The 27,328-nt window shown below is 36.8% G+C and overlaps 1 long non-coding RNA gene and 1 pseudogene across 1 annotated transcript in view; one reads left to right on the top strand and one right to left on the bottom strand.

Moving 5' to 3' along the window:
* The window catches only part of LOC121033793 (uncharacterized), a 237,092-nt gene that overhangs the window by 187,226 nt on the left and 22,538 nt on the right, over positions 1-27,328 (bottom strand). The window lies entirely within an intron of this gene.
* Positions 23,654-25,335, top strand: LOC121033792 (tubulin alpha-1A chain-like; annotated as a pseudogene).

Raw genomic sequence — 27,328 nt, 5'->3', positions numbered from 1 at the left:
ACCAACACAATTTAAAAAATGAGCAGAGGATCTGAATAGCCATTTTTCCAAAGAAGGCATACAGATGGCTAACAGGCACATGAAAAGACACTCAACATCACTAATCATCAGAGAAATGAAAATCAAAACCACAGTGAGATATCACTTCAAGCCTTTTAGAATGGCTATTATAAAAAAGACAACAAATAGTAACTATTGGAGGGAACGTGGAAAGAGGAACCTTTCAACTGTTGGTTGAAATGCAAAATGGTGCAGCCACTATGGAAAACAGTATGGAAGTTTCCCAGATAATTAAAAACATAACCAACTACCGCATGATCCAGCAATGCCACTTCTGGGTATTTATCCAAAGGAAACAAAAACACTAATTTGAAAAGACAGATACACTCCTATGTTTATTGTAGCATTAATGCACCAGACAAGATATGGAAACAACCTAAATGTCCACTAGTGGATGAGTGTATAAAGGAGATATATACAATAAAATATTACTTTGCCATTAAAAAGAATAAAATCTTGCCATGTGTAATAACCTGAATGGATATTGAGAGCTTTATGCTAAGTGAAATAAGTTAGAGAAAGACAAGTACTAAATCATTTCACTTATATATAGAATCTAAGAACAAAACAAACAACATAAAACAAAACTCATAATTACAGAGAACGGAATGGTGGTGTCAGGGATGAAGAAAATTGAGGGGGTGGGCATAATGAGTGAAGAGGGTCAAAAGGTAAAAACTTCTAGTTATCAAATAAATTAGTCATGGATGCAAAATCCTTAACAAAATACTAGCAAACCAAATTCAATAATACATTAAAAGGATCATATGCCATGACCAGGTGTTGCTCATTTACTCTAGAGATATAAAGATGGCTCAATATCCACAAATATATCCAAGGGATATACCACATTAACAAAAATTATATTATTGTCTGAATAGTACAGAAAAGTATTTGATAAAATTCAACATCCATTTATGATAAAAACTCTCAACGAAGTAGGTATACAGGAACATACCTCAAATAAATAGACTACATATGACAAACAACAGTTAACATCATACTCAACAGTGAAAAGCCAAAGGCTTTTTTCCTCTAAGATCAGGAACAAGACAGGATGCCTTTCTCACCACTTCTATTCAACATAGTACTGGAAGTCCTAGCCACAACAATCAGACAAGAATAAGAAATAAAAGGCATCCAAATTAGAAAAAAAAGTAAAACAGTCACTATTTGTAGATGGCATGATCCTGAATATAGAAAACCCTAAGGATCCACCAATAAAATCAGAATAAATGAATTTAATGAAGTTGCAGGATACAATATGAATATACATAAATCCATTGCATTTTTATACACTAATAATGAACTATCAGAATGAGAAATTAAGAAAACAATCCCATTTCCAATTGCATCAAAGTTAATAAATCTCTTATGGACTTTAAGAATTAATATTGTTAAAATGTTCATACTACCCAAAGCAATCTACAGATTCAGTGCAAGCCCATTCAAAATACCAATGACACTTTCCATGGAACTAGAACAAATAATCTTAAAATCTGTATAGAAGCATCAAAGATCCTGAATAGCTGAAGCAATCCTGGGAAAGAACAAAGCTGGAAGTATCATGCTCCTTGATTTCAAACTAACACTACCAAAGTATAATAATCAAAATGGTATGGTACTGGCACAAAAGCAGACACATAGATCAATGGAACAGATAGTCCAGAAATAAGCCCATGTCTATATGATTAATTAATCTTTGACAGGGGAGGCACAAATATACAAACCATGGGTAAAAGAGAGTCTCTTCAATAAATGGTGTGGGGAAAACTGGACGACAAACAAAAGAATGAAACTGGACCATTTTCTTATACCCATACAAAAATACAAAGTCAAAATGAATTAAGGACTTAAATATAAGATTAGAAACAATAACAAATCCAGAATGAAATAAAGGCAGCAAGCTTTCGTACATCAGTCTGAGAAATAGTTTTTTTAATCTGTCTCCACAGACAAAACATATGGACCGTATCAAACGAAAACACTTTTGCACAGCAAAGAAAGCCACTAACAAAATGAAAAAGCAACCTGCTGAATGGCAAAGGATATTTGCAAATAATGTAACTGATAAGAGGTTAATATCCAAATATAAAAAGAACTTACACAACTAAAAATTTAAAAAATAGACCAGCCAAATAAAAAATAGGCAGAGGAACTGAATAGATACTTTTCCAAGGAAGATACATAGATGGGCAACAGATACATGAAACAATGCTCAATAATCAGGGAAATGGAAATTAAAAACACAGTAAGAGAGCACCTCATGCCTATTAGAATGGCTATTATCAAAAAGATAAGAAATGATAACTATTGGCAAGAATGTGGAGAAAAGGAAACCCTTGTGCACGGTTGGTGGGGATGCAAAATGTTGCAGCCACTATGGAAAACAGTATGGAGTTTCCTCAGAAAATTAAAAATAGAACTACCATATAACCCAGCAATTCTACTTCTGAGTATCTGAAGAAAATAAAAACACTAATTCAAAAAGATATATGTACCCCTATATTTATTATTTATTGCAGCATTCTTCAAAATATCCAAGATATGGAAGCAACCTAAGTATTCATTAATAGGTTAATGGATAAAGAAAATATAGCATACACATGCATACATACATACATGCATACATACATACACACAAGGTAATATAAAAAAGAATGAAATCTTGTCATTTGCAGCAACGTGGATGGATATGGAGAGTGTTATGCTAAGTGGAATTGTCAGAGAGACGAACACTGCATTATTTCACTTATATGTGGACCCTAAAAACAAAACAAATGAACAATAAAACCAAAACAGAAATGAACTCATTGATACGCAAAACAACCTGGTGGTTGCCAAAGTAAGGAGGGTAGGAAGATGGGCAAAATAGGGGAAGAGAATTAAGAATTACAAACTTCCTGGGTGCCTTAGTGGCTCAGTCAAGTTGAGTGTCTGACTCTTGCTTTCAGCTCAGGTCATGATCTCATGGTTCATGGGTTGGCGTCCCATGTCTGGCTCTGCAATGATGGGCTCTGTGCTATCATGCAGAGCCTGCTTGGGATTCTCTGTCTCCTTTTCTCTCTGTCCCTCCCCTGATCATGTGTGCACGCTCTCTCCCTCTCTCTTTCTCTCAAAAATAAGTAAATAAACATTAAAAATTTTTTTAAGTTACAGACTTCCAATTCTGGAATAAATAAGACAAGGAACTACAACATACAGCATAGGGAACGTAGTTAATATGTAACAGCTTTGTATGGTGACAGATGGCAGCGACATGATGATCACTTTGTAATGTATATGTGTTGAATCACTATGCTGTTTACCTGAAATTAATATAATATTGTATGTCAATGTCACTTCAAAAAATTCTCATCACAAGAAAAAAATTTGTAACTTTGGTGACAGATGGTAACTAGACTTACTCTAGTGATCATTTTGTAGTGTATACAAATATGGAATCATTATGCTATATACTTGAAACGAATATAATGCTATTCATCAATTATACCTCAGTAAAAATCCAAATTCCTTGTAATAGATTACAAGATCTACTTCCTTCCCAGTAGTATCTCTCTGACCTCAATTCCTATAAACCGTCTCTTGATTTATGCTGGGTCTTTTGATATACCATGCCTACCCCCCAATTCAAGCAATTTGTTCTAGCTATTGGTTCTTCCTGATACTCTCTTCCCCTACCACATCTATAAGTCTAACCTACTCATTGTTTAAGTATTTGTTGAATGTTTTCTTCTCAGTTACACTTATCCTTACTACCTGTCCCCAATACTGTAGATGCCATTCACCATCTGAGTTTTTTCTCAACAAGGCATATATTTATGACATACTAAAATGTTACTAATTATTATTTATTGCCTCTCACACAAGAATATAAATTTAATGAGGGAAGAGACTTATTTTTAACAATCTTTTTCACTTATGCATCATTCCCAATACCTGGCATGCATAGGTATTCAATGAATCTTTGTTAAATGGTGTAATAAATTTATTTTCTTGTACAGCTATTGTCTCCTGAATCTAGGAAAATTCTTTGAGAATGAGCATTGCTGAAATGTGGAAGCAGATTATCTTTTCCTTCCTTTCCTTCTTATCTTACTCCTTCTGTCTCTCTCACAGACACAAATACATACACAACCCCCCCTCAGACATATTTAGGCACACACGTTGAAGAGGAGAAACTTGGTAAGCATGACCTGAAATATAAAAGGTTGATGGTGCAAGTAAGAGTGGCAAGAAATAAAAAGAAAGAGAGAAAGGAAGGAAGGAAGGAAAGAAGGAGGGAGGGAGACAGGGAGGAAAGAAAGAAAAGAAGTCATGTGAAATTGATTATTTCTGATGAAACAAGGAGTAGGGTTTTAAGCAGCCACTTGAACTGTTGTGCACAGTATGCTTTCATTATTATTCACCCTCGTTTCTTCTCATGCACAAAGAAGGAAATTAAGATAATACCAAAACAATCATCCTACAAGAGAATATTTTTTATTTTTGGAGATGCTTTCAACAGCTAATGAATGAGACCACTAATTTGCATCAGAGTAGATTGTCATTCTGTATCCTGGAAACCTCTCTTAAAATATATTTTTGGAGCTTATATTATATTGTGCACTCAAGTGAATAATAGGGAGAAGTTTAATGGTACATTTTAGCATTCTCCCTTTATACTCCTTTACCTGCCCCATCAAAAAGCTAGCACAGGTTTGGAATTTCCTAACGACCATAGATTATTATGGAGGCAACTATATTCTCATCAGAGTAATTACCAACAATGTTGTATACATGATAAAGGTGAAAAGTGTATGTGTCTATACATATAGAAATATTTTGTTTAAAGTCCTTTTGAGGCCAATTAATTTACCAAACAAATATAAATATCTTCAAGACAAATGCCTACTGATTTGTGGTTATAAATTTGGATTTCAAAGTTGCAGATATATATGGAAACTGAGGATGTTGAGCCTTCTAATAGTTGGCATAAAGACCACAGAAGCAGAAAGGAACTCACATTGTCTCAAGGTATTTTCCCTTGCCCTAACCTTCCCTTGGCTACACATTATTAAACATTCTAGAAGTCCCCCGCAGCCTAGGCTAGAAGTTAGCAAACGTAACCTGGTCATAAACTAGTTTGTTTCAAAGTGGGCAGTGGTGGTTTACTTTAAAAAAGGCCTAAATGGGGTGCCTGGGTGGCGCAGTCGGTTAAGCGTCCGACTTCAGCCAGGTCACGATCTCGCGGTCCGTGAGTTCGAGCCCCGCGTCGGGCTATGGGCTGATGGCTCAGAGCCTGGACCCTGTTTCTGATTCTGTGTCTCCCTCTCTCTCTGCCCCTCCGCCGTTCATGCTCTGTCTCTCTCTGTCCCCCAAAAAATAAATAAACGTTAAAAAAAAATAAATAAATGGAATATTTTCAGTATCCTGTTGGACTTTTGGGCTGTGTGGATTGGAGCGCAGAAACCAGAGGCTTAGGAGTTATAAAGTAATTGACATGTCCTTACTTAGAACAGGATAGAGGTTTAGTTAAGGAAAAGTATCTCTGTCTCTGTCATTCTATCTCCTCTCTCTCAAAAGTAAAGCATACGAACTAGTAATAAGGATAAACACACAAGCAATTTTGCCTGCATTTAGCAGATGCTGCCAGTGTGGCACAGGTGGATGGTCACAGATGAGTCTTCCAGAAGACTACTGTTCTCACTCCACCATCTGAGGACACTTCAAGCTCGATATCTAGAAATCTTCTCAATGGGCTTCCCTCTGGATTCAGAAACTAGGTTTTCAACTATTAATCTTTGTTTTTCTTTTCATGGAAACCCCCCTCATTAAATGCCTAAATGTTTGTACAATTCAGCAAACATTCTCTACTACCAAGTCTCAACAGATGGTTCAGCAGGTCCTTAATGATCATAAAGCAATTGAAAGAGAAAATGGACTTACATTGTTCAAAGGAAGGATGTCTCTTCCTTCCCCCAATCAGAGGAGGAACTGACAGAGATTCCTCGACCAAACTCCAGTCAAGCTCCTCTGAGCCATTTTCTGGACTAGGCCTTGACTTTTGGACTTCTGAGTCAGTCTTTGAATTGCCCAAGGATCCTGCTAAATAGGTTTAGTCAGAACTCTCCACCTTAATATCTAATCATTCTTGACTGCCTTCAGAAAGTATCCTGTCAAGTTGGTTTAGCGAGAATCCCCATCCCTCTTAATAATTTTTCATCCACAGCCCTGCTCCTTGGTTATAAATTCCGACTTATGGCTGAACCCAACCCCCCTTCTCCCCTACTGCAAACCCCATTGCACTAGTCCACTGAATGAAGTCTTCCTTATCATCTTTAACAAGTATCAGAATAATTTTTTTCTTTAATTTTTTTTCTCCTCAATATATAGAGGAAAATGCAGGTACCTAGGATGAAACAATAGTTTTCCTTCAACAGAGAACCACCATTGTCAAGGATTAAAAGATATCCAAAGTATTTCAATCTTGTTCAACCAATGTGCTGCATGTTTGCCTTATATCTGATAATTAGTAGTAATATCCAGGTAGTCTCTTAAACTAATGTAATAGTGTTCATAATCATGGGTATTAGAATCAGACACACCTATGTTACTATCCTAGCCATGTCAGTTTCATTCTGTGATCTTTAGGTGAACAGTTGACCTTTCTAAGATTTAACACTTCATTTGTTACATGAGCATAATGATGACATATATAATATATTAAACGAGATAATACATAAAAAGAGCATAATATAGTGCCTAAAACACAGTAGGTGCCCAATAAATATTAGTCACTTTGATTTTAAATATTCATAATAATTAAGTACTTTCCAAATATTTTGTTTTGAGTTGTTCCACTTGTTATATCAGACATTCCCAGGAGTCTCTTTAAAGGGGATATGCTACTTAACACCATATTCTGAAATGAGTGATCTCATAGAAAGGTATGTTTGATATGAGTTATATATACATATATAATTTTTTCAAAATAAGTCACCTAGTAATTCTTTCTAAAAAAATCATAGTCAAAATTTATTTCCTTTCTAATCATGAAAGCCGTCATCTGGAGCCCAGGTAACATTCTGATATTTTATAGGTAATCACAGAAATCCAGTAACTTCTGGCAGATAAGAATATTAATGTGGAAAAAATCCATTTTTCTGTAACTCCTAAGAATAAAATATGCTACAGAAAGGTGTAGTCAACTCAGTAAGATATTCTTATTGTTGACTTGAACCTTATGGAATCACCACTGAATGTCAAAAGTAATCAAATATCAGCAATTTCACATTTCATAGTAAAAAACTATCAAATTTGTTTCCATGAGTAATGTTAACTACATTTCCCCTTGTGGGTTCTAATTCCAAAAGGATAACTTATTTACTTGAGCCCTATATTCGTCCATGCCAAGCCTAAGCCTTCATGGCTTAATTCCCATGCATATGAAGGTGAGGCACTGTAAAATTGGGGTTCTTAGATATAAACAACAGAAGTCATTTTGGGTAGCTAAGCAACAAGGGTATTTCCTGGAAAGATCATCATGGGATAGAAAGGAAGTTTGGAAAACCAGGCTCAGGTACGAAGGCCAAGACCCTAACACTTTTCAATTTAGGATATTTCCATAGTTTGGGACTCTGCTCTCTCTGACATTAGCTCATATGCTACTCCACTGTATCTTCCAAAAATAATCTCTACTGGACTCTGCACTGTTTTTCTCACTCTCCCAGGTTTGAACTCCTGGGAGGAAGTGTCTGATGAGCTGACCACACATCATGTCACTCTACCTTCTATACGACAACGTCCCCTCATTGTCTTCTGTAATGGAAGACAAAGCCCCACCTCCAACCTTTCCGGTTATTCCTGCCAAATAGGAAGTTTATAAGTTGGGCACAGGTACATAGTTGTTTTTTTTTTTAAGCTAAAATCCTCTAGATTTACTCCTATATAACATTATGTCATGATAGTACCAGACTGCTACAGACTAGATTTTGCATTTTCAATTATTTTGGTTGTTTATATATACTCCTATTTAAAAATACATGTACAAATGTGTAAGTCTAAAAACAAAATATGATGAACAAAATAAATGATGAACTAAAACACAGTTTCTAACCCTTAAAAAGTCTGTGGTTCAGAATTGCCCCATATGTATTTGATTTTTCTCAATTGTACTATCAGTGTCAATTGCTATTACACAAAGAGTGACGTGAAAGTCACATAAAGAACAATCTTTTGTGTGTTTTATTGTGCAAAATATACTTAAGAGAGGACTTCCAGGGATGTTATTCACACGTAGAAGTCACACATTTAATCCTTGCGTAGAAAGTACAGAAGATTATCAGTTTAACAAAAGGGAAACAAAAATCAATTTTGTGTGAATTTAATCAAAATTGAAAAGTAAATAAACCTGCCTGCTGATGAATATGCTTTCTATTTGAGGGAAAAAAATATTTGCATTGTCGGTGAATAAATCATCTTTCACAAAAAAAATGATTTTGTTCTTTTCCAAGGTGAAGCATTTACTTCAGATTAACCTTAAACTTTGGTGTTATAGGAAAAGTTAAAACTTTATTAAGAGATAATAAAACTATATGTAATCAGAATTATTTCACAATAGGAATGAAACTGACTGAATCCTACTTTCCTGAATCTCCCATGATATTTCAGCTCTATGAAAGACGTCTAGAATCTCAGAGGCAGTGTGTTCTTTACATCAGCACTTCTTAGCACATTATATTCCCTAGTCTCAATTATCTCTCCCTTTACTCATTTAAAAGAAGCCAGAAAAAAAAAAACTCAGTTTCAGAGCATGCACTAAAATGTGACCCTTTCCATTGAATTAACAACTGAAATCACTTTAAGTTTCTATCCTAATTATACCTCTTTGTAAATGTTTCCTTCTCTAATTTAAAAAGGGAAGAGGTTTTTGTGTGGGTGTGGCTTTTTGGTTTTTGTTTGTTGTTTTTTATCCCTTTTGGGGAGAGTAGAGAGGTTTGGGGGAAAGCTGCCTTTAATATTAAGGAAAAAAACAAGTTTGTTGGTAAAAAACTGATTAGAAAGTAATTGAACATTCACTAAATCATAGTTTTAATACAGCAGTTGTATGTATTTAAAAACTGTCTTTTAATAGTATTCAAAACATGGTGTTTTTCATTTAAACAATGTAAGTTCAATACATGAATTAATTGAGTACAGTACTGGTGAGGTACTTTTCCTATAATTGGGATGATTTTTGCCTAATCAACAACTTAGCTGAAAGTACTCATTTGAAGATGGTTGATTGTTAATATAGAGGTGTTGTTTCTTCATCATGAAAGAAAAGGGTGAAAGGGTCTATTGAACCTTGATTTCTGATCTTGGTAAATTAGCATTATGTTCAATCAGGTTTGGCCATTTGTTTTTTTTTCTATTTAATACTTAAATGATGCTATAATAAATATTTGGTATCCTATGTCTGTGAGCAGGAAAGAACATTTTTTTTAGGGATGCCAGAAACTAAAGTTCTAAGATTGTGATTTCCATTTTCCCCCAGCTATTTCTGTGGGGAACGCCATTTTACAGATACCAGATACATTACCATGAAAGCAAAACATCAACAGAGACAAGTTTTGGATTATTTTATTTCTGTGAATAACAGTCTTTTTTTCTGAGCGTGAGCATAAATTCATGGTATGTACCTAATAATAGAGAACTTGGTTAAAAGGGGACTGTTGATGGTTCCAGGTCCAGTGGCTAAGTTATCCATATTGTTTTTCCCCAAAGAATAGGATAGCAAAACAAAATGCAAAGATATCAAAGGAGGGAATTAAAAAATGTATGTATGTCTGCTTTTGCCCCCAGGTATATTTAATATGAAGATGTATGTGTATGGTGTGTGTGTGTGTGTGTGTGTGTGTGTGTGTGTGAGAGAGAGAGAGAGAGAGAGAACCACATACATATCTTAGATGACTCCTTTTAAGTTAGAGGAATTTGGAGCAAATATTAACCCTCTCTAAGGCACAAATATGTGCCACCTCACTTGAGTATTCAGCATCAGATGTGTTGAAACAAAGAGAATAAAACAAACAAAACTAACACAAACTACTAAGAGAAGGCAAGGAGGCATTTGGTATAAGACATCTATATCTTCCTCTCCATCTCCTCCGTTCCAAATCTTCCAAGTCTGTACCCAAAGTGTTTCTACCTCAGAAAGCAAGTCAAGGATAAAAGACATGACGTCAGCTGGTGGTAACCTTGACCCTGACTCTGCACGTCTGGGCCCTTGACTTCGGTGTCTTGTACAAGAGGAAAAGTCAGAGAGTTCACATGCAGTCTTACAGCATCATATGAACAAGCATGAGGTGTCCCGTGCTGTGACTGGGAAAGTCCTTTCACTGAACTTTCCTCCTGATTCTGTCACTCAAGGCATCGAATGTAGGCATTTCTTGCATATCCGTTCATTTGCTGAGGATCCACTCAAACAGGCAAAACTTAGTCATTAATGATTCAACTATCCTCTATTGATTAGGAAGACAAAGTTTAATGAATCCTAAAAGCAGGCCTCTATTTCCAGCCAGCTCTTACTGACAATAAAAAATTATCTAAGGCATGTGCTCAAAATAGTGCATTCTATCAAAAACTTATTCAGGCTGACTTTACTTCAGCTTTATCCAAGATGAGATCATTATAAAAATAATCTAAAGGAGAAAAAAATTCTCCAAGCAACATGTATTTGAAACTCAAATTTCTCAAAAATAAACCAGTCTAGGAGTAAAGATAATGGCCTAATAAGCATAATAAAACAGTATTTCTGTTTTTGCCACTATGCATAAAATTTCAGAAGCTTCAGCTTTCTTCAGATTTTTCCAACAGATTTTAAGCTGTCCCCATGGGGATAGCCAAAAGCAGTCCATTCAGCTCACATGCAGAGAGTATGGTTTCCTCTTACATATTCTTCTTGGATACCCCAGGGAGCCCTCCACTTCTTTTGTCTCCTACTCCAGCTGCTGTGAGGATATGTCTTTCTTCTAATGCTCTGATGTTCCAGCCCTGATACAGTTCTTTTCTTTTCCTTCATTCTACACAGAGGCTGGATTGGTTTGCTGCTTCCACTAATGTGACTACAGAGATCAATAATTATCTAAATTACGGAAAGCACTGTACTCTGCTATATAGACCACTGGGTTATGGTTTTGCTGTACTTTTCAGGTTTTACAGAGATTTTAAGAAACCAGCTCCATTTAATTCATGTCCCTTATACTCAGATATCTGCTATATGTCTCTAAAGGAAATGAGGAAACACATAACATCTGATCTGAACCAAATTTTCCATCTTTTCTCAACACTTAAAGTTTATACGCACAGACTCTCTTTATCAAAGAGATTTGTTCTTTCCAAGGAAAGACCCTTTCCTTTATGCAAAAAGACCCTGATAAACATTTAAACAGATTCACTAGAGTTGCTGAAACATATCTGAAACAGATCTCTCAAGCTAAGATCCCATCATCATATATGTACACATATTAAAGTGATAAAATTCTAATTAAGAACAGGCTATTTTATTATTTTAAATACAATGGTGAATGGGCTTCAAATGAATTATTTTATTGTATTTGTGCCATAATTTACATTTAAGACTAAAGAAAATTTCTATTAGAGGAACAAGGAGAGCATCCCTTCTTAATATCATTTTGAATGGTAGGGTACCAGGGTAACTGAGTTTCCTGGAAAGAATTAGTGTTATTCCCAAGAATAACCATGATGGTCATTCTCAAGGGCTTCTTGGGGGATTGAAGCACCAAGTGCATCATTTTGAGTTATTACAATGATCTATTCAAAGAAGCACTTCTCTAAGAAATTAGTCTTTTGCTTGATAGGCTTTGTTCATGTTTTTCAGACTCAGTCACTCCTCATCCTGTGTGCAACAAACAAATTACACATGCCCATATCAGTCATTCTCCCATATTTTCAAAACTGTTACACATTGGAGGTGCCTTGTCATTTTTACATATTCAATAAAAAATACATACACAGGATAATGTTGATCTAGTAAGATCTGAGTCTAAATGTGACATGGTTTTTAAAAAGGTGTTTATAGGGGCGCCTGGGTGGCGCAGTCGGTTAAGCGTCCGACTTCAGCCAGGTCACGATCTCGCGGTCCGGGAGTTCGAGCCCCGCGTCGGGCTCTGGGCTGATGGCTCAGAGCCTGGAGCCTGTTTCCGATTCTGTGTCTCCCTCTCTCTCTGCCCCTCCCCCGCTCATGCTCTGTCTCTCTCTGTCCCAAAAATAAATAAACGTTGAAAAAAAAAATTAAAAAAAAAATAAAAAGGTGTTTATAAACCATATAATGTTGGGGTTCTTATATGGCTATAAGAAGTTTATAAAGCCCCCTCCCCCCACTTTGATGCTCCTTGAATCCTGGTTAGGATTCAGTCTTCACTTTGGACAGACACCTAAGCCTACCACCATCTGAGTGTATATCTAAATGAGGGAAGTAGATGAGGTTCCAGAAGTCCTGGTCATAAAACTTCCCAAGCATGATATTTTTTTTATTCTTTTCCAAAAGCTGTCTCCTTTAATCTTATAGTGATAAAATGCAACTTGATTAAATTTTACGTATTGGAATGACTAGTTTTATAAATTTTCAAAATTTTTTGTCTTAGCTGCCATGCAAGTAAAGGTTTTGACTAAGAATTTTTTAAAAAAAGACTGTTTGATATTCCTATAATATTTATTTAATCCATTCCTAAGTGAATATTAATCAAATTTATTATAACAATGAGGCTTTATCCAATCATTCAAAGAGACTTCAAATATCAAATCTGTGTCTTCCTTCTTATTCCCTGACCTTGAGCTCAAGAGGTTGGAGTTAGCAAATGGGGTCTCTTAGACTTTTACATGGATGGGACAAAATAAAGGAAAAAAGACCAGATTTTTGAAAAGTTTGATGTATATCAACTGTGATAGGCTTCCATGTTTGTTTATTTTCCCTAATATCCTATTTTGAACCAACTCCCTGACAAAAGGAATCCAATACAATACAGAGGATTCTGGAATCCCAAAGTCATCAAACACCAGGCTAGAAATATCAACTCAAAATTTTCCACAGTGGAACCTGATTCATAAAACTAAAGATGTTAAAATATGGGTTATCTATAAGGAAAGAAAGAAAAGGGTCTCTATTGAAAAAGGTCTAGAGTAGAGCAAAGAAGAAAAGAGACAGCCAGAAGGAAAATCTGTAAAAGATATCTCTGAGAAAGGTCACTTCAATTGATGTAGGTTCTTCTGTCATGAATTCCTTTTTATGTGTTTAGCTGTTAAATGTTAAAGCTTCCATTTTAAAATGTACTTCAGTTTCACTATGGAATAGGGCTCTAACCCCTGCAAATGATGGTCAGTCTCTACATATGTATTTCATTTTATGTCATGTGCTCTTTGCTCATGCTTTCTATTTTTCTTATTTGGTGCATTGATATAAGGGCACTTATCTGTCTGAAATGTCATTGTGTGAATGTGTATTGATATCCTCTTGTGTAAGTGCCTCAGGGACATTCTTTTCTGATGGATGTCCCAGATGTCAGAGTTTACACCTGTTCCTAAGTGTAAAATGTATATGTTAACTAACAAAAATAAAGTTTTATAAGGCTAATATGATTTTAAATTAAGAAGCTCATGTAAATGGATATAGCAAGGTGTAGAAATAAAACACCTCATATTTGCTTGAAAAACATATTATTTTCAGAAGAATGCAAATATGACATTTGTAGGAGAGGTCTGGATTAAATATCATAAAACTAAGTGACTAAATAGGGTAGCTTAAGTAAATGGTTTCCTGGTTCCCACAGGGTTATGATTTTTCTCCTTGTTCTGACATTAAATAGCCAATAGTTTGGGGGTAGAGGGAAAATTAGAAAATAAATGTCAATTTTTGAATATAGAGTTTAATAGTTTTATGAGTTCTTTAAATATAATATAATCCACAATACAGTTAGTGGTGATATAAGTGTTAATAGAAGCCTAGATGATATTCTCCACTTTATCACTTATTAGTAATAGTTACTCAAACATCCATTCAACTAATATTTAAGTGCTTAATATGTATCAACACTATTTTATATTTCTCTATGTCACAAATCAAAATAGTTCAAAAGACACATAACTGACACCATGTTTCCACTTATCCCCAATGGCAGTCCATTCTCTACACAAAGTAATTTTATTTTTTTTAATTTTTTTTAATGTTTATTTATTTTTGAGACAGAGAGAGACAGAACATGAGCAGGGAAGAGGCAGAGAGAGAGGGAGACACAGAATGTGAAGCAGGCTCCAAGCTCTGAGCTGTCAGCACAGAGCCCGACACGGGGCTCGAACTCACGAACCGTGAGATCATGACCTGAGCCAAAGTCAGACGCTCAACCGACTGAGCCACCCAGGCACCCCATATACAAAGTAATTTTAAAATATAGAAATATATAGATATAGATAGATACAGATGATATAGACAGATATATAGATAGATATAGATATAGATGATATAGATATAGATATAGATATATAGATATAGATATAGATGATAGAGACAGATAGAGATAGAGATAGAGATAGAGATGATAGAGATAGAGATAGAGATAGATAGAGATAGAGAGATGATAGATCAGATTATTCTACATCACTCCTGCTCAAGACTCCCTGGTAATTTAAATTCATAATAAAACACAAACTCCTTATATGCCTTTAAACCATACTTGATCTGGGTCTGGCCTCCTCCTTTGACTTCACTTCTATTCCCATCGTCAGCTCCCCGCCCCCACCCCAGGTCCCCACCACTGCCACCCATGGTTATCATGTTTCTTCTTTACGTGTATACTCTCTGCCCTTGAATGAATACATCTAGCTTGTTTCTACTTCATGGCTTCTACACTGTTACGTCTCATTCATGTTCTCATCAGATCACATGTCATTTATCCTATCCCATCACTATTTTTTTTCCTAGTATTTAGCATTATCTGAAAGGACTCTATGCATTTGTTTACCTGTTTTTATTCTGCCTCTCTGACTAAAGTGCAAGTTCCTTGAGAGCAGAGAACTTGTCCATTGTAGTCACTGTAACTTCTCATGCCAGATATTTCATATAAGTTTCCCATGCCAGGTACTAATATAAGACTTAATATAAAATGCAGTTAATTTATTGAATGAATGATTTAAACTTTTACTATTGATTAAAACTATCATGCTGAATATTTGTTACTCTATTCTCTTGTAATATGGTAGGCTACTTTGGAGGCCATTGAGAATCTAAGAACTTTAGGTCTCCATATTTCGGTACATTTTGAGTACTAAAGTATTTGGGTTAGTTCTTCCTTAGGTTCATTGATTTATCTTTCTGTTGACAGTAAGTCTTCTTTGAGTAACCAATACTTCCACCCTACCTCATCTACTACTGTTCTGAAATCAAGAAGAGGCAATTTGGTATGCATTGTGTGTAAACTAAAGGTGAGAAGGTTTTGAAGGAGATCAATTTACAACTATCTGCTTGATAAAATTGTTCCAAGTGAACACACCCCGTAACTTCCTTCCAAATCAATAAATGCAAATATAATCTACAATGTGGGAGCCTCCTCCTACTTCTTCCCAGTCATTATTTGTTTTCAAAGATTAGAAAATTACTTTGATTTCTATCACCACCAATTAGGTTTTGTTTAAAATTTCACAAAAATAGAAGTAGAAATAGGTTTTTGTTTTGTTTTGTTTTTTGGCTTCTTTGGCTCAACAGAACCTTTGTAAGATTTATCCATATTGTTGCATGTAAAAGTAGTTCATGCTCATTGTTGTATAATAGTTCATGGCAAATATATATACTACAGTGTATTTATCCTTTCTATTGCTGACAGATACTTGAGCCCTTTCTAGTTATTGGTTGTCACAAATATTGATACTGTGATATATCTGATAGATATTTAGGTAGGATTAGAATTGCATAAACTTAGCTATAATCGATCTAGCAAAAATAGATTTCCAAAGTGTGTGAGAATATTACTTGCTCCACATCATTGTCAACTTCTAAAATTGTCAGCCTTCTTAATTTGCCATGATAGTACTTGTGAAATTGCATCACAGTGTCATATTAATGAGCCAATCCCTGATGAAGTCAAACCACTTTTTATATGTTTATTGGCAATTCTGATGTTGTTTTACAAAGCTCCTGTTCAAGTGTTTTGATTCAATCTCTATTCATCTTTGTAATATTGATGTATAGAAGGTGTGTGTGTGTGTGTGTGTGTGTGTGTGTATACATATCCTCAAAATGTCTTTTGTCAGATAATACATTGCAAATATATTCTTCCATTCTTTGAGGTCTTTTAACATTCTTTCTTTAAATTTTTCAATGTTTATTCATTTTTGAGAGAGAGAGAGAGTGAGAGAGAGACAAAGCACAAGCCACAAGCAGAGGAAGGGCAGAGAGAGGAGGAGACACAGAATCTGAAGCAGGCTCCAGGCTCTGAGCTGTCAGCACAGAGCCCAATGCGGAGCTCAAACCCACAAACCATGAGATCATGACCAGAGTGGAAGTTGGACCCTCAGCCGACTGAGCCACCCAGGCGCCCCTCATCTCTTAACATTCTTAATGGTGAGTCCTGATGGGCAGAAATTTTAATTTTTGTAAAAATACTTTATTTATCTTTTTTCTTTTATGATTAATCAATTTTATGCTATGCTACTCCACAATCATGAAAATATATTCCAATGTTTTGTTTTAGAAGGCTTATCATTAAAGCTTTTATATTTAGGCTTATTGTCCAAATTAAATTAATTTTCATGTTTGATTTGAAGTACATGTTAAGATTCATTCACAAACGAAACCACAACTAAGCAAATTATAATCAAATTGCTAAAAAATGATATGGTTATGTGAAATTATAACTTTATTAGAGAGATTTACATTTTGGATAGTGACCTTGAATAGCAGGGTTTTTTTTTTAATTTTGTTTTTAACGTTTATTTATTTTTGAGACAGAGAGAGACAGAGCATGAACGGGGGAGGGTCAGAGAGAGGGAGACACAGAATCTGAAACAGGCTCCAGGCTCTGAGCAGTCAGCACAGAGCCCGACGCGGTGCTCGAACTCAGGGACCGCGAGATCTTGACCTGAGCCAAAGTCGGCCGCCCAACCGACTGAGCCACCCAGGCGCCCCAGAATAGCAGTTTAAAAGAATTTTGAGGCTTGTTTAATTATCTGACCTCAGAATTCCAAATGGATCTTTAAGGTGGCAAGATAGATATATGTTTCATTTTCAGAGAAACTACCTGAGCAATTTCCAACGTGGTTGTAAGATTTTCTACTTCCAACAGCAATGTACAAGAATTTTAGTTTGTCCATATTCTTGCTAACACTTTTCAATCTTAGCTGTTCCAGTGGGTATCTCATTACAGTTTTAACATTTTCCTGGTAACTAGTGACGTTGAATACCTTTTCAAGCACTTATTGGAAATTCATGTATCTTCCTTTATGGAGTGCCTATTCAAGTCTTTTGTCCATTTTTTTTTTAAAGTTTACTTATTTATTTTGAGAGAGAGAGAGATAGAGAGAGAGAGAGGGAGAGTGAGCAGGGGAGGAGCAGAGAGAGAGAGACTGAAAATCCCAAGCAGGCTCTGCACTGCCAGCACAGAGCCTGATGCAGGGCTTGAATTCATGAACATGAAATCATGACCTGAGCTGAAAACAAGAGTCAGACGCTTAACTGACTGAGCCACCCAGGTGCCTCTCTTTTGCCCATTTTCAAAATTAGGTTTTGTTGAGTATTTAGAACAAAAGTTGTCATTCTCAGTGTTAATACTTTTGAAAGGAGAAGAGTATAGACAACATAGGTAAGAATACAGGTGTAGTAAAAGTAGACTTGGCCTCATAGAATCCAGTTGGGAATAATTTGGGGAAAGAGTGTTTGGACAGAATCTCAGAGGATTTAGGGTCAGAATTTAAGCCTATGGTTTAGTTATTATTTACTACTTGAATATCAGCTTATTCACAGGAAGGGGAGGGTCCACCTAAATAAAACACTGTATTCTCTTTTTTTCTTAAATAATCTGAGGCTTAATCATTTGTATTCAACTTTTAGAAGATTTTTTTACTTTTTAAACATTAATAAATTATTAGCATTTCAAACTGACACTTGGTAGCTATTAATAAGGTTTCACATATTTTGAAAATGTAAACTAATGAAATATTTATCTCTTGACAATGTTGAAATTGAAAGCATTACTTTATTATTAATATTTTTAATATGAAATTTATTGTCAAATTGGTTTCCATACAACACCCAGTGCTCATCCCAACAGGTGCCCTTCTCAATGCCCATCTTTATATGTTCTATCATTTATCAGGTTCTTATCATGATATCCATCTTTTAGTTTTCCTTTATTGTTACAAGTGAAATGATACATTTTATAGGTAACTTAATTGAGAAACAGTGAATTATGTGTAGTTACAAGATACTCAGGAGCTCAGGATTCAATGGCATGTGGTGTGAAAAAGGAATTGAGGTCATTCACTTAAATCTAGATGTCCAGGGCACCCAGTTTGACACATAGGTTACAGAAATCAACATGTTTTGTAAATTTTTTGGAACATCAAACTTCAAACACAGTAAAAACTGTGTGTTTACGAAATATTGCCCATTTTTTAGAAATGTGCTTCCACAATGCTGCTTTAGCAAGTTAAAGCAGGACAAGGGGTTCCCAGCAGCATCCTGACACATTCACCTCAAAAGTACTCTGATGCTAGGGGCACCTGGGTGGCTCAGTCGGTTGGGCGTCCCAACTTCGGCTCAGTCATGATCTCACAGCTCCTGAGTTTGAGCCCCGTGTTAGGTTCTGTGCTGACAGCTCAGAGCCTGGAGCCTGCTTCAGATTCTGTGTCTCCCTCTCTCTCTGCCCCTTCCCCGCTCACACTCTGTCTCTCTCTCCTTTGAAAATAAATAAACATTAAAAAAAGTGTTTTTTTTAAAGTACACTGATGCCACTTAACATCCTCTGTTTTCCTTTAAGTTATATTAACTCCAAGATGCTTACCTTTATTTGATATCATACCAATATAGAGTCCCAATTTCCCAAATCATGCTACTGCCTTTGCCAAAAAAACTACTGCCACTATAAAAAAAGAAAAACCCAAGGTTAGCTATGATGTGTAGCTAGTGAATGAGAGTGCTCCCTTTTCTGCTTCTCTATTTTCAATACTCTATTGTTATCAATTATCAAAAGCTGTAAAAATGTTTACTGTAACACGTGAAGCCTCAGAATATAGCTAAGATGAATGTTAAACTACATATAATGTAATCTGCCTGCATAAAAGGACGATATTGTAGATTACATTTTCAACTATGCCACACACTTACCATCAACAGAAAACAACAGAGTTAGCCATGGAGTTAAACCAGCCCATGCCAATTTTGTTATTTCATATGCTGCTCTCAAAACAATAGCTCTGGAAGAAATCCAAATGGAAACTCAATTCAATAGCACTCTATTCCAAAGGGTTTGTGATGGGACCAGAAGTATAACAAATGTGACTTGAGGGCACAATGTTCTAAGAAAAAAAATGGCATATCTCACATAAAAGATGAGCTTATTACAACTAGTGGGGGGCAAATTATAATATGCGCATGGATATTCTGACACATAAGAAAACAAAAACATTTTAGGTACATGAAATAATATACTCTACACACTCAAAATCTGAAGTTTCACTACCCGATTTAATTTCAGCGCAGAATTCTTTTTGCACCCTACATATTACATATTAAATTTTATTACCCCTAGTATCACAACCTGTTGCTTTGTTTTCCTTTCATTCGAGAATGTTTCTTCTCTTTCCATTTATTGTAAACTCAATGAAGCTATTTATCGCCAGATGACAAACCTGCCAACAATATCTATTTGTACATAGAAGTAGAAAAATTTCTCAGGCAAAATGAGTGCTTTTTTTCTCCCTGAGGTAACAAAACATGTCATTTATCTAGATACATATGTTTCATTTACATTATTGCAAATATGAGGCAAAAATATAAAGTTCTCACCTTTTGGGGGCTCCTGGGTGGCTCAGTTGGTTAAGCACATGACTTCAGCTCAGGTCATGATCTCACGGTCTGTGAGTTCAAGCCCCGTGTCAGGCTCTGAGCTGTCGGCACAGCCTGCTTCAGATTCTGTGTCTTCCTGTCTTCCTCTTTCTCTGCCTCTCCCCCGCTTGTTCTCTCTCTCTCTCTCTCCCTCTCAAAATAATATATATTTAAAAATTTTAAAAAAGAAAGATTTAAAATTCTCACCTTCTTAATGATTTCCTTGGGCATGAGACCAGCACAAGGCCAGCAATGTTAGAGTAATTTTCTCATAAATTTGTTACAGATTTACTGTAACAAATAGAAATACTTGTGTGTATGTGCGTCTACAGTCCTTAAGCCATCTTCCCTTGTATCACTCTAAAATCTTGATTTCAAGGATAAAAATTTTGTCCAAATATGAAACATGGCAATGAGAATAAAGGAGTTCCTTTTTTTCTCAATTACATTTGTTTCACCATAAAATTGTCCCTATTTCCTTATCTTAACAAAACGCAAATATTCAAGGGGTTAAATTCCCTAAAGTACACCAGGAAGCAGCTTATCTTTCCATCCCTCCAACCTTCCTTCTGATCTCCCTGTCCTAGCCTTTTGATGGCAACTCAAGCCTATCTTATGAGTTTACAGTGACTTTCAGATATTAGAAGTCTTCATTTCAGATATTAACTTTAGCCCAACCCATATGAAAACATCAATTTCTCCTTCCATTTAAATACTACCCCAATCTAGTCTAACCCATGGCCAAACAAGTAGCATTAAGGAAAGGGACATACACTGTCTATTCTTTTACCCAGGTTTGTGGAGTCAAAAATATTTACAGTTTAGGGAGAGCCACCCTCTTTACAAAAAAAAAAAAATACTACAAATTAGTAATACAAAATTTGGTCCATGGCATCCCAAGGATATCTGTGCAAATGAGGCACTCTGAAGTTTCAGCTTCATTAGCTTCAAGGTAAATCCACCCATACCTTCACCTTGCACTTCCTCTCTTCCTCCTCATCCTCTTGGTTTTTCCAAGAACAAAAGCACAATGAAGAAGGTTTTGAAAAATGAAAGGTCTTTTTAGTAGTGGAATTATTGGCTATTCTTTCTTGGCTCACAATGACTGGTTATTTGTCAGAGACTATGAGTCTGGAGTTCTCTCTTGTCCAGCAAGAGAGTGGATGCATAATTGAATACAAGAGAGGCTAATGTCCAGGGGGAGACAAGAGCCCTAAGCAGGGGTTTTGTCTCATATTTTTTGAGCTCTCAAGATATTACCCTCGTGGTGAACGTGAAGAAAACAAGATCTTACACACATGGTGAATGTGAAGAAAACAATCACAGAGTAATCATTAACTTGTATGTGTAAGAAGCAAAGGGTCTGGCGGGTAAGTGGAGTTTGTGATCAAAGTATAATCGTATATTGGCATCAGATGGAAAGTAATTTCCTGCAGGTGATATAACAAGTTACTCGTGATCTCGTGACAATATCTCGCTAACTAACCTCGGGCATTTTCACTCCATGGTGGCAGCTTTCTGCCCTAAGCTTTTTTCTAACTCATTGATGTAAGTAGAACCTATTTCCCCACAGTTATTGCCCTCTGTCATGGCAAACATCCGACACCTGTAATTTTATGAAGCATGTTACTCGATTCTTTATGAACCACCTCCCCTCTCTACCCATCCCATGGTGACCTTCACTATTACATGTTCTATGGTGAAAATGTGGCCATCCTGAGATAACATTTTAATTTCACTCTTGGTTAGTGCCTCTGACAGTTTACCACACTAGGTCTTCTCTATGGCAAGCATGTTTTTGTTTTTGTTTTGTTTTTATTGGTGGTGGTGGTGGTGAGGGAGGGGCAGTACTTTCAGTAATACTTCAGTCTAGCTATCTTTCACAGTACCCACTTGGCTCAAAGAAACATAAACCCCCTTGTTTGTCAAATTATAGAATTTCAGCTTGCTTCTACTATGGCTTCTCTTCTCTTTACCTCATCAATGTAAGGGTGCTCCAGGCATCATCAGAGCTTCAGAACTTTTTTTTTAATTTTTAAATGTTTATTTATTTATTTTGAGAGACAGAGTGCATGAGTGGGGAGGGGCAGAGAGAGAGAGACAGAGACAGAGACAGAGAATCCCAAGCAGGCTCTGTATTGTCAGCACAGCCTCATGCGGGGCTCCTTCTCACAAACTGTGAGATCATGACCTGAGTCGAAATCAAGAGTCCAACGCTTAACTGACTGAGCCACCCAGGTGCCCCCAGCTTGAGAACTTTCAATGTGAGAGTGAGGCTGAAGTTTCTTTGCTGCCAAAATTCAGGCTCTCCTAAAACCTCAATACTCTCTATCCTGATAGCAACACCCTGAGTTTCTGAGCTCAGGAACATGCAATCAGGAAGCAGGACTCTGATTTCTCCTTGACCCCAATTTCTCCTAATCTCTTCAAGGATTTTTTAGACCTTTCTAATTTACTTTAAGGGGTACCTACAAGGAAGCTACCTATCTTCTTATAAATTCCTTCACTTCAAGAAATCCTGTCCTCATCAATATACCCCTAGTCTCAATCTACATAGGTTTCAGGTGAGCAATGGTCACTGTTGTAGTCTGACTTTCTTTCAACCAGTTCCATTATGATGTGTGTAGTACCTCTCTTTGGTTTGTGGCATTTGTATCAACAACCAATAGCATAAGCAATGTGGCTTTAGCCAAGATTATGAGGTAATGGAGAAGCCCCATTCTAAATGTTGTGCTCTTCTTTCCTGGCTGTGAAATGACCAAGCAGCTATTTAGCCCAAAGCAAATACAGGCTTTGTGACCTACAGATAGAGAAGTTATATTGATTCAGCCAGAATTCTGTTCATTTATGGTTTATGGAATACCAGTGTAAAGGTTTGAAAAAAAATTGCAGGCACATTATTTAAGACAGGAGATGGACTTTCAGTGATGTCACAAAATTATCAATGTTTAAGATATGTCGGGGCTCACAACTTTCTCTCTATTTTGCACCTGGCTTCTTGATTGATCCTTATTAAATGAAGTTTTTATAATTTCAACATTTTCTTTCCATTTTATACTTTCTAAAAATATTTTAGCAGCTATTCATTGCTGGCCAGAGTCCAGCTTTATTCACTTGGTTATTTAAGCCCCTTTTTTATTAGAGTTGAGCCTTCTGGACAGTCATATTTTTATTCTACTCCAACTTATTTGATCCATTCTAGATAGTCTACTGCCCACTCTCCCAAGTATTTATTTACACCCTTTATACACCTGGAATTCTCCTTTTTCTCTACCTTATCTCCATTCTTCAATAAAATCTCTATAATACATCAACACAGAATAGATGATCCTAATTCAGAATTGCTAGTATATATTTTTTCTGCTTATGAGGTACAACTAGTTGGTTATATACTGGTTTTTTTCACGCACTACCCCTTTTTGAGCCACTACCCTATTCAGAATATATGTAGTGATTTGTCTTCTCAACTGTATTGCAATCTATGCCTTACATGCATAGAACTACATTTTGAAGGCCCTTATTAAGACTTGTATTTTTAAGAATTTTAAGAATTTTAAGAATAACTAAGAATAGAATTTTAAGAATATAATTAAGAGGTTCTCTTACATCAACCACGTAAGAGTCACACTGTAAGAAGCAACAATCTCCTCTTCTTCTCCACCATCTGCTTGGCAGCCTCAAAGCAGCAACCATGCATGAATGCATCTCCATCCATGTTGGCCAGGCTGGTGTCCAGATTGGCAATTCCTGCTGGGAGCTCTATTGCCTGGAACATGGCATCCTGCCCACTGATCAGATGCCAGTGACAAGACCATCATGGTGGGGGGAGGACTCCTTCACCACCTTCTTCAGTTAGATGGGTTCTGGCAAGCATATGCCCAGGGCTGTATTTATAGACCTGGAACCCACAGTCATTGATGAGGTTCACACTGGCACCTACCACCACCTTTTCCACCCTGAGTAGCTCATCACAGACAAGAATGATACTGCCAGTAACTATGCCCAAGGATGCTACACCACTGGCAAGAAGATCATTGACTTTGTCTTGGACTGAATTCAGAAACTGGCCAACCCATGCAAGGACTTCAGGGCTTCTTGGTTTTCTACAGCTTTGGAGGGGGAACTGATTCTGGGCTCACCTCCTGGCTAATGGAATGTCTGTCTGTCGATTATGGCAATAAGTCCAAGTTTGAGTTCTCCATTTACCCAACTCCCTAGGTTTCTACAACTGTAGCTGAGCCCTACAACTCCATCCTCACTACCCACTACCCTGGAGCACTCTGATCGTGCCTTCATGGTAGATAATGAGGCCATCTATGATATCTGTCATAGAAACCTCAATATTGAATGCCCAATTTACACTAACCTGAATAGGTCGGTAGGTCAAATTGCATCCTCCGTCACTGCCTCCCTCAGATTTGATGGAGCACTGAATGTTGATCTGACAGAATTCTAGACCAACCTCGTGCCCCATCCTCACAACTACTACTCTCTGGCCACATATTCCCATGTCATCTCTGCTGAGAAAGCCTACCATGAGCAGCTTTCTGTAGTAGAGATCACCAATGTGTGCTCAGAGCCAACCAACCAGATGGTGAAATATGACCCTCGCCATGGTAAATACATGGCCTGATGCCTGTGACACCATGGCAACATGGTTCCCAAAGATATCAATGCTGCCATTGCCACCATAAAGACCAATTACAGCATCTAGTTTGTGGACCGGTACTCCACTGGTTTCAAAGTTGTCATTAATCACCAGCCTCCCACTGCAGTCCCTGGTGGACACCTGGCCAATGTACAACGAGCTTTGTGCATGTGGGGCAACACCACAGCCACTGCTCACCCGGACCACAAGTTTAACCAGATATATGCCAAATGTGCCTTTGTTCACTGGTATGTGGGTGAGGACATGGAGGAAAGAGAGTTTTCTGAGGCTTGTGAGGACATGGCTGCCCTTGAGAAGGATTATGAGGAGGTTGGTGTGGTTTCTGTTGAAGGAGAAGGTGAAGAAGAAGGAGAGGAATACTAAAGTTAAAAATGTCACGTAGGTGCTGCTTTTACAGTTTATTCTGTTTTAAACATTGAAAAGTTGTACTTGATCAGTTACTTTGTATGTAGCTGTGTATACTCTCATATACATTCACTGACCTATGCTTTAAAACAACACTTCGTTACAGACTCAGGCTATCCATTACTCTTAAGGGTTTGAATAAGGGATTCCCTGTCTTAGACGAAAAACAAAAACAAAAACAAAAACAAAGAATAGGGGCGCCTGGGTGGCTCAGTCAGGTAAGCAGCCAACTCTTGATTTTGGCTCAGGTCATGATCACACAGTTTGTGATATCCAGACCAGCAGGTTCTGTGCTGACAGAACAGAGCCTGCTTGAGATTCTCTTGCCCAATCACTCTCTCTCTTCCCCTCCCCCACTCATGCTTTCTTTCTCTCTCAAAATAAATAAATTTATAAAAAAGAATAGAATTAAAATAATTTACTTTTTTTCTTTTACAAAGCATATGCATGGGGCGGGGAGCGGAGAGACAGATGAAAACAATTCATCAAAGAAGCTGTGATACCTTGCTACGACATATTTTGTTATTATCGACTATGTCTAGTCGGGCAAGGGGCAGTAGGGGGGTCAGTACAAAAAGAGTTGGAGAGGATCTTTTTGTTTTTCCCCTCTCCCCTGCTCCTTCTTTATTTCATTTTGATTAGATCACATTACATATTGTTTAGTTAACTTTGTCATTCAAAGCATCATTATAATAGACAAAGATGAGGGGCAGAACCTCTCAATCTTTTCCAAGACCATAATGTGTATATGTAGCTTGTTTTTGGCATTGTGCTATTGGTTAGAAACAGGGGTTAATAGAGATCCTATACAGTTGTTTCCAGAAGGCACCTCAAGGGTCCATAATATTGTAACTGTTCCCTATACTTTCACCCTTGGCTCCCTTCAATCCATTATAAATTCAGAAACTGATGTGATGCTTTAAATTATATTTCACACAATTTTCCTTTCTGAAAAGGAAAGTGAAAGTCCTTACAAAATTAAAGTCAGTCCTTACAATTAACTTCAGGGTACTGTATGACTGCCCCCTACTGTCCATTCCATCCACCCTATAATTTCACCTCATCTGCTACTACTTTCTCCCTTTCTCTTTCGCCTTCAGCAACAACTCCACAGGGCCTTTGCACTTGCCATCCCATCAGCCTGCAATGCTCTTCTTCCCAGTTGTCCCATGACCTTTTCTCCTACTTTCTTCAGCTTTCTTAACTTTTTCAAACGTCTCCTTCCCCTATGTTACCCTATTTACATGACATTCCCCCACCTTTTTCACAGTTTTGTTTTTTTCCCCAGCTCTACATGTTTACCAACTTCTTTTATTATCTGTTTTCCTTCAGTGAAATATATATTCCGTGAGCACAGTAAGTATTGTGTATTATGTTCATTGCTACATCCCTAGCATTCAGAACAGCACCTGACACCAAATAGGACCTCAATGAATATTCGTTGAATGAATGAAACAGCACCTACATGAATGCAGAAGTAGCAAGGCAACGGGGGATACACAAAAATGTGTAAAACATAACCTTTATGATCCAGGAGTCCAAAATGTGTTACAGAAGATCAATATAAACATAATGAAGATAAAACAAGTACAAAATATGTTACAAAAAAGAACTATGGTAAAGACTTCTTTGAATTTGAGTAGGACAACAATAATAATTATGCTTAATCTTGTAGAATGAGATTTAAATATAAGACAACAGAAGTAAAAACTAATTCTCAGTTGGGGTGCCTGGGTTGCTCAGTCGGTCAAGCGTCTGACTTCAACTCAGGTCGTGATTTCACAGTTCGTGGGTTCAAGCCCCACATCAGGCTCTGTGCTGACAGCTCGGAGCCTGGAGCCTGCTTCGGATTCTGTGTCCCTCACTCTCTGCCCTTGACACTCTCTCTCTCTCCCAAAATAAACATTAAAAAATAATTACAAAAAATAAAATGTGCTAATTATTTTTAAAAAAACCTAATTCTTGGCTAATAACCAAGCACGAGAAAAACAAAAAGTCAGTGTTAGGCAAAAATGTTGCCTATTAAGTTGGAGTCAATAATGCAATTTGATGGAAGTGTTGAGTATGAGGAAATACAGTGCAGACAGAAAGGTTATATCGGTGTCATGTTGGAGAAGAGTTTT

The sequence above is a fragment of the Herpailurus yagouaroundi genome, unplaced genomic scaffold (assembly GCF_014898765.1).
Source record: "Herpailurus yagouaroundi ecotype Mexico unplaced genomic scaffold, PumYag 159, whole genome shotgun sequence".
NCBI classification, from domain to species: Eukaryota; Metazoa; Chordata; class Mammalia; order Carnivora; family Felidae; genus Herpailurus; species Herpailurus yagouaroundi.
Note: the sequence above shows the minus strand (reverse complement) of the source record. Positions and strands in the feature narration are given on the sequence as shown.